Source organism: Heliangelus exortis, chromosome W (assembly GCF_036169615.1).
Source record: "Heliangelus exortis chromosome W, bHelExo1.hap1, whole genome shotgun sequence".
Classification (NCBI taxonomy): Eukaryota; Metazoa; Chordata; class Aves; order Apodiformes; family Trochilidae; genus Heliangelus; species Heliangelus exortis.
The window spans coordinates 9421888-9439560 of NC_092453.1; the positions used below are offsets into that span (position 1 = coordinate 9421888).

Here is a 17673-nt window from a genome sequence, read left to right on the forward strand (position 1 = left end):
AGTAAAGATTAACAAAATGGGTATGGCAACTGATATGAACACTTTGAAAATACGAAATATGTCTCTCGATTCAGTATTTTTTCTGCTCTTTAAAAACTATACCAAACACATTCTCAATTAACAGTTTTTTACCCCAAACTTAACTGGCTTCTGTTTTGTATCACGCCTGACAGGCACCTAAAGCTAAGACCGCTAATCAGGGTCGTCACCTCCTGGTACACGGTCAAGACAAAGATAATAAATTTAGCAACGTAACAAGGACTGAAAGATTACAATAATTAGAAGAGAAGTTCTTAGGATGGCAAAATCTGTGTTTCATCTTTGGCAAGTGTGTGTGCCAGTGATTTATGAAAAGACAGAACCCCTTTTTGCTGTATAAAACTCAAAGAGAAAAGGAGAAGACACGGGCTCTCTTCCCCCCCCCCCCTTCTCTTGCCACTTCGGCTTCAGCTACGGGACAGCAACAGTGGAGGAAAGGAAAAGCGGAGAACATCAGCCAAGCAGGTCCTACGCCCCACCCCCCCTCCAGCCAGAGGCCAGGGTCAACGGATGGTGATAAAGCTTAATTGCTCTCTTGTTTTTCTTTACTTTTCTTAACAACTCTCTCCCCAATGTGACTAATTTATGTAAAATCTCCCCTCTTCGTAAACTTGGTTTTTTCTTTTAAAGGTGGCGTTATTGCGTTATTGTCTCCTTTCCCTGAAATAAATCTTTGTAATTTGCTTAAATCATAAAGCCTGTTATTTTTGTAAATTTGTGCAGCGTCTATTAGTGACTGATTTTTCCTCACAATCAAAATACAAAATAACAGCTGGGATCATAACAGTAACTTTAAACCTTTGCTCTGCCTGGGACTGGTAGAATTTGCAGAACGACAGTTTAACTGACATTCTAACCAGTATTCAGACCGGTTAATCAGCCTTAACACAGCCACAAAGAACAAATAAATAAACATTGCTAAACATCACAAAATATAGAACACAAAGCTTAGGTCAGTGGCTGTAATTGACCTTTTGAGAAACAGGCAGGTCCCTCAGAAGGGGGCCAAAAAAACAAACAGAAATTAACACCAAAGAAGTTGCCTTCAACACTGCAAACAGTGTATACTTTACCTCTTTTTTTACTTTTCAGTCTCATAGTTAAAGACTTGTTCTCTTAAATCAGTGCAATCGGCCTTTAATTCTTTGTTCATCTCTTCCAGCATGTAAACTTGCTTCTCAGCAGCAGCACTGTGTTTGTGGAAAATGTCATTAAACCATCCCTGTGCAACAGTCACTGCACTTCCTTGGATGAGCTGCTGCTCCTGCATGTCTTGCAGCAGATGATGGAATAAATAGCTTTCACTCTGGAACTGGGCCAATGCTTCCTGCATGGACAGAGTGATAGCATAGAACCACAGAATCATTAAGGCTGGAAAAGACCTCTAGGATCATCAAGTCCAACTGGGAAACCAACACCACCATGCCCACTAAACCATGTCCCAAAAGTGGAAATAATGTGCTCCACTCTCCCCTGTAGAAAATCCACGGAGGCTTAAGGATGACACGTAGTCACCAATATGGTTAAAGTGAAGTCGTCTATTAACAATTCACACTCGCTTTATATAGAATCCTTGTTTATATAACGTTATCTTGCAGGTGGCTATATCTTGGCCACAAATCCTGTTCTCACAGAATTTCTGCTGGCTACATCATTATCTTGTTATTCTTCTTTTCTGCTGCCAGCTCCCTTATCTTTCACCCATAGCTCATCTTCCAGTAACCTTGCAACTGGGCCTCAAGGCCTTTAGTTTACTCTAGCTAAAACTAAATAGTCAGGATTGCTCACATGTCTGTTTCCTTCCAGTTTCCCAACACTCCCCTGAGGTGTTACAAAGGACTCCAGACCCCTCTGCCCATCCCTGCCCCATATGCCCAACACCAACAGGATGCCTGCCCTATTCCCCTCATGAATGCCCTCAGAAAAAAAACCTTTTCAACACTTCCTGACATGGCCAAACACACACATTTCACAAAGCAGGGAAAGCATCAAAAGTCACCAAATTTCAAGGTTTTTTGCACGAGCTTTCTCTTACAAAGGGGAAGACTGTTGGTAGTCAGGATTGCTCACGTCTGTTTTCTTCCAGACAGTTTCCCAACAGTATACCATGCAGTAACGAGCAAGATGCTTCCAGCAATGCAAAGGGGGCCTCCTCCTCCTGTTCTGAGCCTTGAGCTGAGGAACAAAAGTGCTCCCCTCTGACCCAGCTGGCAATGCTTTCCAGCACACATTCATAGAGGAAGTATCTGGATCTAGATCATTTCTTTCATCAGTGTTTTCTCTGCAAGTTGTGTTGGGCTCATGAGGGCTACCATTAAATAAGTACTTTTTTATTGATCCAGCAATGGCAGTTTTTAGCTCTACAGCAAGTTCTTTCTTCTCTTGTTTTCTATATTGTTCAGGTGATTTTCCCTGAAAGAGATGAAACAAAAAAGCTGGGAAGAGCAGAAACAAGCATCTGCTTTGCCAATCACTGACAGCTTGAATAACATTTTTTGTGCAAGATAAAAGGGAAACTTTGCTTTCTTTTACAAGGCCTTCTGTGTTTCCGGGGAAACGTTTAGCAGAATGCCTGAGGTCCTGAGTCTCCCCCCTGCTTCTGCACAGCCCCTGAGAAGCACTTCCCCACTTCAGCCCAGCTTCATTTCAGTTCCACCAGTCCCAAAACCATCATTCCTTTTTTCTTTCCCCCTGCTTTGCTCCAAGAAAATCACTGGCTTTCTGCTCCAATCTAAAACAGCTTAGAAAGCAATCTCAAGATCCAGCTGCCATGAGGCCCAAGTCCTTCTCCTGAGCAGACTTCATCCCACCCCTACCTGAGCAGCTGCCTGCAGCAGAATAACATCCAAGGGCCCCTGACAGACACAGGGCACAAGCAGGAAACCAGCAATGGTCAGGCCCAGGTCAGAAGCAAGCTCTCAGGTGCTCCTGGATCTCCCTCCTACTCTCCCCAGCACCACCATGGCAACCTCCCTGTCCTTCTGTCACTGTTTAACACTGGCCCGGCAATTAAACCGATGGCAGACGCTCTCTATTGATCTCTCTCTCCTCCACCATAAGAAAGGAGAGAGAATAAGGGAGAGAGACTTATGGGTTGGAGACTAAACTACACAAGTTTAATGAAACAGTAATGATAAATGGGGAAAATTGCTAAATATATATATATATATATATATATATATATATGTATATACCACATTCCTTCCCTCTTTCCCCCAATAACTCTCACATCAACCGAGGCTGCAGGGCAGCCCTGGGAAAGTCCAGGCTAGACTCCTGGAGTTGGCAGCAATCGGGAACTGGAGGCAGGAACACAGGCAGGCAAACAGACAGGATCCTTCCAGGATGCCGGGTGGATGAAGAGAAGCAGGAAAGGCAGGAAGGGCAAGCTAACAGAAGCTTCTGCTGGCGGCCTTTTATAGCATTACAGGTAAGACCAATCAGCTGATAAGGGGGTGGTGCCCAGCACTTCTGTTGGTGATCTCAGGGGAGGCCAGTCAGCTGGTAAGGGTGTGGCTTGGCCCTCGTGATCCCTCAAATTATACTGAGGATGACGTATATGGTATGGAATACTCTGTTTGAGAAACTTGCTGTTACTTTCAGCAAGTGCAACTACCTACAAGAGACTTAGCAAAAAGCAAGTACAAGACAGAAAAATCACCTTTTTCCTGGCCCAAACCAGGACACCTTCACACAAAGTACCTCAGAATCCCAGGGAGAAGTCCAGAGAAAATTGTCAGCTTTCTCCACTTCTTCCACGGGTGGCAGGGAACCTACACACCAGGCAGGAAAGGAGACACTCAAGTGTTTTTACTTCACTCTGCTACTCCGCTGTTTTATGTCTGAGGCTTTTCTTTAGTAACTTTCGACTCTAGAACCATGGCTATCATCTAAAAGCACAGGGAATAAAAATATCTATGTGAACAAAAGGAGTTATTTATTTAATTGCAATTGGCAAATTTCACTTGTCACTTGGGAATGTTTGGAAAAGAAGGTAGGGAAGGGAGGGGCCGAACAGAGGAAGGGCTTGGCCAGGGACAAAGGCTTAGCAGGGGATCGATAGCTTAATGTTAAGGATATGGCTTATTTGTTTCTGAAATTACAAAGTGCCGTGTCTTCAAAATTTAATTTTCTTGCTTACTATAGAAGAAAAAATATAAAACTCTACTTAGCAAGCCTACTTTTACAGATCAGTGTATCATGCAATCTTTCCCAGATAGCTTACTGTTTTTCCTGCACTGCTGGAAAGCCTTCATGCACTGTGTCAACTTTGGCTCCTGCTGCTTCTGTAAAGAAAGATGTATTTCAGCGAAACTTTTTTTTTCAATAGAAACAACAACAAACTCGAGGAACTGCTTACATCCTTAGGCTTGATGCCTAAATTAGTCCCTGCAAGTACACTAATCAAAGTACCCCTAAATTTCAGTATCATGCCAGAAAAATGCATCACTTCCATTTACATCAAGGCAAGAAAATTAAATCATGTTAAAATTAAACATACTGGCATCTCCAACTGCCACACTCCTGCTCCTCATCCCTGCAGAACCCCACTGCAATACAACAGATGCTCCCAACATCACTGAAGAAGTTGCTCATTCTTCAGCACATCAGTAAGAACAGCAGGCACCAGAGCTTGTAGCTGACAAAGAGAACACTGCCTGAGCATTCAAAAAAAGAGGGAAAACGTGCAGTGTGAGATGACACACAAGCATGGAATGCCTTCTCATAAAAAAGAACCTGTTTGAGTAACTCATCCATTGAGTGCTGGTGGGGGAACCTGATGGAGAGGAAAGGAGTAGCAGTGGATGGAGGATTTCAGTAGGTCATCACAAAGAAATGCCCTATTCCTCTATCTGTTTGGATTTAATCACCAAATTTACAGAAAACAATAATAATCTCAGGAGAAGAACAGATTATAAAAGTAACTGAGAAACTTAGGGTCTGCAAATCTGATCCAAATGAACACCAAGAAATGAAACAATGTGGGTTTTATTTCGTTACCTATTGCTCCTTTGTGCCAAACCACAACTCTACTGCACACTCTGCCAGACCTATGGTCTGTTAGGAAAAACTGACAGCAGAAGAAAGGCTGGCAGGCCAGAGGCTGCTTCTATCACAGAATGTTACAGGTTGGAAGAGACCTCCAAGATCATCCAGTGCAAACTTTGACTAACACCATCATCTAACTACTAAACCATGTCCTTAAGGACCAGGTCCAAACGCCTTTTAAATGTCTCCAGGGATGGTGACTCTACCACTGTCCTGGGCCATTCCAATGCCTGACAGCCCTCTGAGTGAAAAAATGTTTCCTAACATCCATCCTAAACCTCCCCTGGTGCAGCTTCCACCCATTTCCTCTGGTCCCATCACAGTTCACTAAGGAGAAGAGACTGTTTCCCTCCTTGCTCCAACTTCCCTTGAGGTACTTGAAGACAGCTATAAGGTTCTAAGGAGAAAACAGTGCTGGCTGGTACTGCAGTTGCTTTCAATCCCAGTTACTTGCCTTCAAATAACTCCTTTTCAAAGGAAAATTTCCCTGTAAATGCACCATACCTTGGGAGGAAAATCAAATTGTTCTGCAGAAGCATTCCAACCATCACCAATCCCCTTTTTCTCAGATCTGCTTAAAAAGCAAAGCAAAATGATGAGATCTGGGCCTCTCAAATCACCCCTCAAGTAAGTGGTAGGTATTTGTAAAGTCTCACCTTTTTAAGCCTCCTTTGGAAAAGTTTTCTACTGCTGTTCAAACATTAAATGACATGGTGAAATTAGATTTGTCATGCTAAAAATTAAACAGTACATATGAACAAGGTACTCATTGCACACATGAGTACACAGCAGAGGAAAATGTTTTACTAGTTCATGTAGTATGATGTGTAATATTATGCTAGAGACTATACTATGTGCTGCTCTACCCAGCTACAGAGTATTCTGAAAAGGTAAAGAAAATCAAACAGCATAACCCAGATCAAAAGCTTAACCTCACCCTCAGCCTGTTACTGCAGCACAGCAAAGGGACTCTCATGATGCAGGACATGTGCTTCATGGTGCCAGCCAGAGACTGAAGTAATAATGCCAATAAATGTCCCCTGGACACTATCTGCTGTCCATTTGCCACACAGTTCTGATAAAACACCCTTAAGAACCCAGAGAGAGTAAAACCTCCACTGTAGTGTCTGAGAGGTAAAGCACAAGACAAAATTTAATCGTATAAAAATATTAATTTCCTAAGATTCTTTTAGGGTTATGTGGCCTCATAAACACAGACTGGATTTTAAAACCTCACAGAAAGAGCTAGGTGTTTGATCACAGGGCAATTTAATGTCACCTGCACGAGCTGCTTCTGCCTTCTTCTGAGCTGCACTTTCTGCCAGTTGCTCACTAAGACTAGAGAGAGAGAGGAAACAGAGTTGGTAAAAATAACCACTTACTGGCATGCAGCATTTAGCAGATGAGTTAACACCCATTTTTTATTCATCCTACATACATTCACATGAATTCAGGTACTCCTAAGTACTTCTTAAGGGCAATACACACAGAACTTTCTGCAAGGCTGTTACACATTTCAGTGTTCCCTGCAGTCACCTTCATCCTATAGATGCACATTCCAAGTTATTAACTCCTGCTTGGTACACTGTTTCAGCCTAGCTTTTAAAAAAGTACACCTAACCACATCAGAGAAGGAACACCAAAAATATTCAAAAGCCACACTTATAACTGACCACTTAATTGAATCAAAAAGTTTACCTGGGATACCCATAAATATAAGCATAATCATCAGCTGTCAGCCCATTAATATCTTCATGGGAAATGTCAGCACCATAATGCAGGATAACTTTGATCAACTTAATCTTCCCACCAGAAGCAGCCATCATGAGGGGGGTTCTGAAAGTTCCAGATGTGCTATGAAGTCATCATTTTACACAGACAGTCAATATTTTCATTCCTGCTTGCTCTCAGCTTGCTCTCCCATTACTTTACAATGAACAAAAGCAAAAGCAGATTCCATTAAAAGCAACAATAAAATGGGAGGGGGAGTCAAAACAACTGCGTGGTCACACAAAGCTGCCACATATACAACACTTCAGTACACATGAGGCTGCTGTGCCTCTCAGCAGTCCAACAGAAAGAATACTAAAGGGACCCATGTGTATAAACCCCTTACCTTTAATGCTGGTCTCCAGCATGCACATCAGCTCCCATTTTCAGGAGAAACTCAACTGTCTCTACCTGACCTTCAGAGACAGCAAGACTTAGTGGGGTAAAGCCCTCCTGAAAGGACAGACAAATATACCAAGTTAGTCATCAAAGTCAAAAATAGTCTTCAACAGACATATTGCTGCCACTTTCTGAAACAACTTCCTTAAGAAATATAAACATTTACCTTATTCTTGGCATCAAGATTGGCAGTATGACTGAGTAACAGCCCCACGACTTTCAGATGACAAGACAGGACCGCCAGATGGAGGGTGGTGTTGCCGGCGATGTCTCTCAGATTTGGGTCTGCACCACATTTCAGCAGAAAACCCGCACAGTCTTGTTGCTGGAACTGCACTGCCTGAGTACACAAAAAAAAAGGAAAGACTTCCAAAATTCACATTTCACTCCATCACAGCTTGCCCAGCTTCTGACCACTGTGAAAGAAGAGCACCTTCAAAGATTATCTGACAGGTGCCTGTTCAACTCCAAATACAACAGGTGTGTTTCCGCACAGCTCTGCGTACAGAGTCCTGCCAGACACCTCTCCTTTAATGCACAGTCAATAAGCCCCTCTTCCAAGAGCAGAACTTCTCTCACTCACCTTCATCAGGGGTGTTCTCCTGAGATTATCAGCAGCATCCAACTGGCAGCGGTGCCTTACTAGAAATGTGACGAACTCTGTATGGCCATTTGCACCCGCCAGATGGAGAGGTGTCCTAAGAATTAAACACTGACAGACAATGAAAGAACCAAAGCTGTGTCACCACCCAGCCCAGGGGACCCTGCCCAGACCCCGCTCCTCCCCCTGGCTGCTGCTGCTGCTGCTGCTGCTGCAATCCCAGACACATCACCCACAGGGCAGGAGAGAACTGAGGATGCCTTGGCAGCTGAAAAAGAACCCTGCAGGGAGAGCAGGGCCAAGTGGCAGCCCAGCGGCACACACCTCCAGGAGTACTCGCACCCACCCAGCACCTCCCAGCAGTGGAAAGCTCTCAAGTTCCCCCTCCCAGCTGACAGGGCACATCTTGCTTTGCAAGCAATCAGCTTCAGGGGGATCCCACACAAGCCCTGCAGGGGGGATGCTCCTGCACGCCACCCGAGGTGTCCCAGCAGTGGCCCAAAGCCCCTCACCGATTCTCCCTGTCGCGGCGGTCGATGCCCCAAACCTCAATCCGCCAGTACCTCAGCCAGGCCAGGTGGCTGCTGGAAGCTGTGCGGTGCAGCCTGCCCAGACCTTTCTACTGAGGCTCAGGGGCGCTGCTGCCAGCAGCAGCGCAGGGCTGCCCAGGAGCGCTGCCAGAGCGGGGAAGCTTCTGCTTCTTAAGAGCCCCATCTCAGGAGCTCTGTGTAATATATGATTGTAATATATGTTAATGAATTTGTATACCTAACCAGTAAACTTCAGGAAAAGAATTAAACTGAGAAAGAAGTGAATATGGGGCTAGACAAAGCAGTTAAGGCATGTAATTTTCCACTGAAACAGTGTGAACAAAACAAGGCCCTAAGGAGGCTAACTTCTGTCTCGAAGATAATTAAAAGTGTAGGTCCTGTTCTTAAAACAAGACACTGCCAAGGCTAACTAGGCACCAAAGGAATGTGAACATCTGCACAAAAAGAACATAAAGATGTCACAACCAGCAGATAAGGGGAAAGTTATGGCTAGGGTCTGATATCGCCTTGTAACAATATAATGAAGTCAGTGAAATCAAGAAAGGTAAAAAGTTCAAGCCTGAGGAAGACCTCTTACTTCATCCAAAGACCCCCTGACGACCCCCGGATATCTCCCCAAAAGAAGACTTTGCCCAGACTCCGCCTATCATGAATATTATAATGTCATGATGTAATCCTATGAATATGTATGTAAACCCACCTCCTTTTGAATATTCATAGAATTGTAATCAATATAAGGTAATTCCAGAGTTTTAGAGGTGTGCGTGTGAGTGGAGCAGAGACTCTCCGTGCACCCAGCGCTGTTTTGCTCATTGAAATTTCGATTTTATTAATTAATTAAACCATTAACAGAATATTGAATCTCGGTCATTTATAACATCTGTGAGCTGCAGCACGGCACAGCCCCGTGGGAGCAGCAGGAGGCAGCTGCCCGAGCCGGGGGCAGATAGGAGAGGTTCAGGTCAAGGGAAGGGCAAAGGCAGGCACAGGGGAGGTAGGAGAAAGGCAGGGATGAGGCAGGAGCAAGGAGCAAACCAACGTCGAGGAGCAGGAGCAGCCAGAGAGGTACAGCCCAACGGAGCTCAGCACAGGAGGTGCCGTTGTGAGAGTGTCACCACCAACGGCAGAGCCGATACCAAAGGCAGAACCGACACCAACGGCAGCGCCACTCTGGGGTGTCACGGGGCAATGGCATGAGCAGGGCTGAACCACCTCCAGGGAAGGGGGTGGTTTCAGGGGCAGAACCACTTCTTGGGGGGGGGGGGGGGGGGGGCGAAGGAAGGTAAAAGGCTCCTTTAATCCTTAAACCTTGCATTGCTTTAAGCCTCAGACTTCATTCATTGCCACTACAGGGTGACAACGGTCCTTAAAGTGTTGCCCGAAGTCAAGACACAAACCAACAGAGTACCAGTTTATGCGGTGCTTTATTCGGGGCCCGGGAAGCCTGAGGACTAGCGTCCCAAGTCAGGATTCCAACGATCCCCATTTTCGGTTCAGCTTTTATACCCTTTTTACAATGAAGCCTTCGTGCGGAATTTCAGTTGCGAAACAGTTACATGCAGATAACAATAGAGACATCTACGAACCGCAAATCTCATACTTTTTCAATTTAAGATATTGTTTTGACTGTATCCCACCATCAACCCCCCCTTACATGCGTAATAACCCTTATCTTCAATGTCAGTTTACTTTTTTCATGTTCATGCTCGACTAATCCCCTTTGATAAGCTGTTCCCCTCTTCCCAGCGCATTCCTTGTTGATAAACTGTTCCCCTCTTCTCAGCACATTAACACTTTCCTTGTCAGTTTCCTGCTTTTCTGTCCTGCTTGACCAGTCCAAACCTTAGCATAACTACTTCTAAATTTTCACCTCCCCCGCCACCTGCAACATGTCCCCCCCTTTGAGCATCCTTCGATCTTCTTTCGCAAGGATGCTCAACCTCTCAAGCTGCCGGTTTCTTGTCAGGCGGGTGGGGTGAGTTATCTGGTGGGAGGATCACCTCTCTCCGGGTTATGGCCTTCATGACCCTCCGAGTGTGTCAGCCTTCCTTTGCAATCATTCCTAAAAGACACTTGTATACTACTAAAGCAACCATAATGATTATAATTATCATGATTCCATATTGTACAATTGATGATATCCAACCAGAGACCTGGATCCCCAGGGAGCTGAATATTGCTCCAACCCAATTGTGCTCTGCTTCTCTTTGAACATCGTGGACCCTGCTCTCAATTTGTTCCAATTGATTAATATCCTTTTCTACCTCTTGAGTGACATTTGGGATGTGTACACAACAATGCTTATCCTTATCGTGCAGATACCCGCAGACACCATGCTCTTTTAGTAATATCATGTCCAATGCCATTCTATTTTGTATGGTCATTCTAGTTGTGGCCTGTAGCTGTAAATTCAAGTCCCTAAATCCTTTCTTCGTTACTGCTGCCAACCTTTCTGTCTGTCCCAATAATCTGAACAACATTTTCCGATTCCGATAGGTGGAAATTGGTGTAAACAAGGATTCCAGCACCCACCCAAATTTGACCCCTGAAGAGGGTTCATGCCACCCATCTTCTTTATCCAATCCTAAAGCATCCAGTTCTTTACTAATATCTCTTCTCTGTTTCTTTCGTATCTCTTTTGATGTTAACTTTGATTGCTTCCAAAATGGACACAGGGTCGGTACACCCAAGGTAATTTGCGTGGTTAACCCATCTAAGGGTAGGTGAGATGTCCATTGGCCATGTCCCAAGACCCATACCAAATTCCCAGGACTGTGAACCGTTGTGTGCCTGCAATCTATAGGTTCCATCCCTTGTCTCATACTTATGGTATGATTATATCCCCTACATTCACATCCCCATTTCAATGCCATCTTTACTGGTACTAGTCCTATTTGATTTTCCGGAGTGTCACATGTAAATACTTCTGTACAATTCCATTCCTCCGTTTGGGCTTGAAACTGTCTGGAGGAGGTAGATGTAATAGGGGACTTATAATATGACTGGTTTCTATTCCCTGACCATTGAATGCACCATTGTACTTTCCCGAGATAAGTGTAATATTCTAAGACACTGGGTCCCCATAAGGTTTTCCAATCTTTCCACATATCCTGACTCTGAGTAATATTTTGACAGCTCATCTCATTTCGTGTGGTAAGAGTCCTTACTGGAACTTTGTTACATGCTTCCTCCACCGGGAAGTTGATTAGGCATCTCCTCGTATTCTGAATCCAGCCATAATAATTAGGCTTCAACTTACAATCGGCTTCGGTCATTACTCGGATAGTCATACATAAATCCTTCCATGCCTCTACTGTCTTAGGGATAAACTGGCATGTCCAGGAAGCATTCCTCAATGACTCCGGCATTTCGGTCACAGGTATTATTCCCCATGGTATGGGTTCACCTGCTGCCCGGGGTAATGGTAAACAAGCTGTGATTTCTGTTACATTTTGCATGAGACCGAAATCTCTGATTAGTCCTACTACCAAATTTTCTTGCTTCTGCCCTTGGTCAATCCTCTAATATCAGTAACCTGTCGCGTCACTCTCCTCTCTCTTTCCATATAAGATGTACTTATTGTAAGAAACTGCACATCCCCATAATCAAGACTGTCCCGTACCTACACTAAACAAGTGTACTTCCCTTCGTTTTTCCGGGTCACATTGGGTATCTGCAGGATAGTTGCTCCTTCCTGGCGCGGCTCATCCCAAGCTGTCTTTACCCCCTCCGTAATCAGTTCGTTCTCCGTAACCCATTTCCACCTCACGATAATTTCGTCGGATCCAGCTCCCTGGTCATCAGTAAACAAACAGGTCAGATTAACATCAGATCCCTCAGGTCTCAACAGATAAGATTCTGGTACATTAACTTTTACAAAGGTTTCTGTTAACACAATCAAGCTTAGGAAAATCAGTATTCCTAAGATTTGCTTCTGAACACCATCCTTGTTGGAGACAAAGGTTCTACCGACCATTGCATAGGGACCTTCTTGACCCTGGTGTAATGAATCCAGTTGTCGATCCCGTCGACCTTGACAGCTGTGTCGGTGGTCATGATCACCTGGTGAGGACCGTCCCATGTCTCCTTCAGTGGTTCCACTGACCAGTTCCGTATGTAAACTTGGTCTCCTGGAAGGATGTCGTGGACTGGATTTTCCAGGGATAGGGGTCGATTCCACTGCAACGCTCCTCTGAGTGCTGTAAGAGTCTTATTCAGAGACAACACATAATTTAATATCACCTGATCTCCCACCAAATGAGGGTCCCCCTGGTAGGTAGCAGCATGGTAGGGTTTGCCATACAAAATTTCGTACGGACTCACCCCTATCCTTTCCCTTGGTTTGATCCTAACCCTTAACAGAGCTAAAGGCAATGCCAGTGGCCACTGGATTTTTGCTTCTTGACAAATTTTCTTAATTTGGTTTTTCAGTGTTTGATTCATCCGCTCTACCTTACCACTTGATTGGGGTCTCCAGGGCGTGTGCAGATTCCAAACTATTCCCAACGTTACAGAAATCTCCTGCACGATCCCTGCAGTAAAATGAGGACCCCTGTCGGATGATAGCCCTAACGGCACCCCAAATCTAGGGATGATTTCTTTCAGAAGTGTTTTTACCACTTCTTTTGCCTGATTGGTCCTGCAAGGGAAAGCTTCTGGCCATCCTGAAAATGTGCACACATACACCAGCAGGTATTTGTATGCTTGGGCTTTTGGTAACTCGGAGAAATCTATCTGCCAATAATCTCCTGGTTGGGGACCTACCTGCAACTTACCCATTTGAACCTGCCTCCTTATTACTGGGTTGTTCGGCGTATACAGAAATTGATGATCAAATTCTTTTCGCCCAAATTTTATATCGAGTGGCCGCAGGAATGCCCTTTCTTCAATCTCCCCAGATACCCCAACAACCAACACCGTGGAGTCACTAAGAGAGCCCTTTAATTTGTTCATTGCCGAGTAACTAGCCCCTGTATCTATCCTAAATTCCATTGGCTCCCCCTCGACTTCTAAAATAACCTTTAGGTCCCTATCTAGTCAGCTCTGATTCTGGCAATTCCCCATCATAAAGGCTTGAGCGACACCTTGTGGATTTCCCGTGAACTGATTCAATCCGCTTCCTACCCTGTTGCCGAGATTCACTCCACTGCCCGGGAAGCCCCCCACCCACTTCGGGGCTCCCTGATTAAATGGGCACTCATTTTTCCAGTGTCCCAGTCCTTTACAAAAGGCACACTGGTTAGGTCCTAACCCATTTGAACCTGCCTCCTTACTACTGGGTTGTTTTTGATACACACCGGACACAAAAAAAAGCGGCTGAATCGACCGGAGAATTCAAACGGCTACCGGTAGCGTGCTGTGTAACCTTTCTGTTGAAGGGTTTCTACGGAGACCAATCAGCTGAGAAGGGGGCGGCACCCAGCCGGGCCACGAGGGATTTAAAGTGTCTGCCAGGAGCGCCAGCTACCCGGAGCGCGGCGAACAGGAGCAGGCAAACAGGAAGGTGAAGCGGCAGTTAGCGAGGCAGTTCGCGCAGGCAGGGCAAGCAGGAGGGGCACAGGTAGCAATGGTTATGAAAAAAGCAAAAACTGTTGCTGTTAAGAAGAAGCGTGTGTCCACACAAACCGAACCCCTTAGGATGGATGTAGCTGTTCAGGCCTCTGGCTGTGCAGACTGTTTGAGCCTCATCCTGGCACCGGCGGACAGCGAAAATAAGGTCTGTGTGAGATGCGAGCAGGTCAATGACCTGCTGAGCATGGTGGCGGAGCTTAAGGAGGAGGTGGAGCGACTAAGAAGTATTAGGGAAAGTGAAAAAGAAATTGACTGGTGGAGTCACACCCTTTCAACTACAATTGAAATCCAACAGGAGACGGTGAAGCCCTGCCCCTCCTCCTATCAGGCAGCTGATGAAGACCAGGTGGATAGGGGAGAATGGAAACAGGTCCCCCACCGAAAAGGCAAAAGAATTCTCTCCCAACCCCCACCACTCCCCCAGGTGCCCATAGAGAACAGATATGAGGCCCTGGACTCAGAGAATCAAGAAGAGGACAGACAAGAGGACGATCTGTCCATAAGGCCTCCCGTTCACCCCCTGTCTAGCAGACGGATTAAAACTTCACCTACAAAGAAAAGAAGAAGGGTAGTCGTAGTTGGTGACTCTCTTCTGAGGGGAACTGAGGGCCCTATATGCCGACCTGACCCATCCCATAGAGAGGTCTGCTGCCTTCCTGGCGCCCGGGTGAGGGATATTACTAAGAGACTCCCTCAACTAATTCAGTCCTCGGACTATTATCCACTGTTGGTAGTTCAGGCTGGCAGTCATGACATTAATGGAAGAAGTACAAGAGGGATTAAAAAGGACTTCAAGGCCCTGGGTCGGCTAGTCGATGGGTCAGGAGCACAGGTAGTCTTCGCCTCAGTTCCTGCAGTAGAAGGCTTAAATGAGGAGAGGACTAGGAAAACCCATCTCATTAATAGGTGACTAAGGGACTGGTGCCACCGGCGGAACTTCGGGTTCTTCGACCATGGGGCAAATCCCAAACTGCCTTGTGTCATTAGATTTGATGGACTTCATCTAACTAACAGGGGGAAAAGGACTCTAGGTCATAGGTTGAAGGGGCTGATAAGGAGGGCTTTAAACTAGGTTTGAAGGGGGAGAGGGTTGAAACTGAGCTCTCCAGAGAGGAAATGTATAAGCAATAGTTTAAGGGAGTCTCACGGAAATTTACTAGCTAGCATAGGTAGATACATATATGGCAAGGGTATATGTGATAATAGAATGTAGTTACTATGGAAATCTTATCCATGAGAGCAGATTATGGGATATATGAAGGTTGCCGAAGTCTACAGAAGAACCAAAACTGAGACAAAATTATTAAGAGGTTTTTTTGTATTTATAATTGTGCTGCATTTTTGTAAATTTTCCATTCCCATTTGGTTTTGTTATGCTCTATTGTTGTGGAGTTTGTGATCATTGTACAAAGTGAATAATGTTACTCCATGTAATACCACCAATAAGTCTATGATTTGGAGTGCCCTATCCTAAAAGACACAAGTTTGTAAAGTGCACCTCTTGAACAATTGAATTAGAAATGCTTTTGGAGAACTAAATTCAAAGGTACATCAAGTCCCATGGATGTTGCTACAGAACCCTTAGCTTTGGAGGTGACACTGCAAAAGAATCCCCTCCCAACCCCCACCATCCCCTCAGGTGCCCTTAGAAAACAGATATGAGGCCCTGGACTTGGAGAATCAGGCAGAAGGCAGACAAGAGGAAGATCTGTCTGGAAGGTCTCCTGTTTGCCCCCTGTCTACCAGACGGGTTACAACTATAGCTACAAAGAAAAAAAGAAGGGTAGTTGTAGTTGGTGACTCCCTTCTGAGGGGACCTGAGGGCCCTATATGTCGACCGGACCCATCCCACAGGGAGGTCTGGTGCCTCCTGGGGCCCGGGTGAGGGATATTAGTAGGAGACTCCCTCAGCTAATCCGACCCTCAGATTATTATCCACTGTTGGTAGTCCAGGCTGGCAGTGATGACATTAATGGAAGAAGTATCAGAGCGATTAAAAAGGACTTCAAGGCCCTGGGTCGATTAGTTCATGGGACAGGAGCACAGGTGGTGTTCGCCTCAATTCCTGCAGTAGCAGAGATGAATGAGGAGAGGAGTAGGAAAACCTATCTTATCAATAGGTGGCTAAGGGATTGGTGCCACCGGCAGAACTTTGGGGTTTTTGACCATGGGCCAAATTTCATCATACCTAGTCCCTTCAAAACAGATGGGCAGATGGGCTTCATCTATCTAGCATGGGTGAAAGGACTCTAGCCTATAAGTTGATGGGGCTGAAAAGGAGGGCTTTAAACTAGATTTGAAGGGGGATGGGGTTGAAACCGGTCTCTCCAGAAAGGAGCCCAAGGGTGGACAGCCCAAGTTAAGAGCCAAATCATCAGCCCAGCTGAAGTGCATGTACACCAATGCACGCAGCATGGGCAACAAACAGGAGGAGCTGGAAGCCATCGTGCGGCAGGAAAGCTATGATGTAGTCGCTATCACGGAAACGTGGTGGGATGACTCCCATGACTGGAGTGCTGCCATGGGTGGATACAGGCTCTTCAGAAGGGACAGGCAGGGTAGGAGAGGTGGAGGGGTAGCCCTATATGTTAGAGAATCTCTCAACACTGTAGAAGTTGAGACCACCAATAATAGGGCAGAATGCCTGTGGGTTAGAATCAGTGGGAAGGTCAACAAGGCCAATATCGTGATGGGAGTCTGTTACAGATCACCCAATCAGGACGATGAGGTCGACGAAATATTCTACAAGCAACTGGAGGATGTTTCAAAATCATCATCCCTTATCCTCGTAGGTGACTTTAACTTGCCAGACATCTGCTGGGAACTCCACACTGCAGAGAGGAGGCAGTCTAGGAGATTCCTAGAGTGTATTGAAGATAACTTCCTGCTCCAACTAGTAAATGAGCCCACCAGGGATGGAGCCCCACTTGACCTTCTTTTCACAAACAGAGAGGGGCTGGTGGGAGATGTGGTGGTTGATGGACGACTGGGACTTAGTGACCATGAAATAATAGAGTTTTCAATACTCAGGGATACAAGGAGGGTCGTCAGTAAAACGTCTGTGTTGGATTTCCGGAGAGCAGATTTTGGACTATTCAAAAGACTGGTTCAGAGTATACCCTGGGAAACAGCCCTTGAAAACAAAGGGGTCCAGGAGGGATGGACATACTTCAAAGAGCATATTCTGAAAGCACAGGAACAGGCTGTCCCAGAGTCCCGGAAGGCGAGCCGGCGGGGAAGGCAACCAGTCTGGCTGAACTGGGAGACTCTGAAAGAAATTAGGGTTAAGAAGAGGGCCTATCAATTATGGAAAAAAGGGCTAACTTCTCAAGAGGAATTTAGGAATATAGTCAGGTCATGTAGAAAGAAAATCAGAGAGACAAAAGCACTACATGAACTGAATCTTGCTACCTCTGTGAAGGACAATAAGAAATCCTTCTACAGATACATCAATAGCAAAAGAAGGGGCAAGGAAAACATTCATTCTGTACTGGACATGGGTGGGAATATAGTTATCAAAGATGAGGAAAAGGCTGAGGTATTTAACACCTTCTTTACCTCAGTTTTCAACAGAAAGACAGGTTATCCTGTTGACAGCAGGCTTCTGGAGCCTATAGAGGGTGATAAAAATCTAAACAGCCCCCCTGTAATATTGAAGGACACAGTCAGTGACCTCTTGAGCTGCTTGGACCC

At 45.4% G+C, this 17673-nt stretch overlaps 2 long non-coding RNA genes across 3 annotated transcripts in view; one reads left to right on the forward strand and one right to left on the reverse strand.

The window, feature by feature from the left end:
* Positions 1–17673, forward strand: part of LOC139789130 (uncharacterized) — a 331076-nt gene that overhangs the window by 179525 nt on the left and 133878 nt on the right. The gene's annotated exons all lie outside the window — the stretch shown is intronic.
* On the reverse strand, positions 2312–5661 carry LOC139789257 (uncharacterized). Of its 2 annotated transcripts, XR_011723095.1 has the most exons (4): positions 5593–5661; positions 4265–4325; positions 3742–3812; positions 2312–2451 (listed from the first exon to the last, which is right to left on the reverse strand). It is a non-coding gene; the product is annotated as an uncharacterized lncRNA (long non-coding RNA). The 2 variants fall into 2 exon arrangements; XR_011723094.1 differs by lacking the exon at positions 5593–5661 and having other exon boundaries at positions 4265–4524.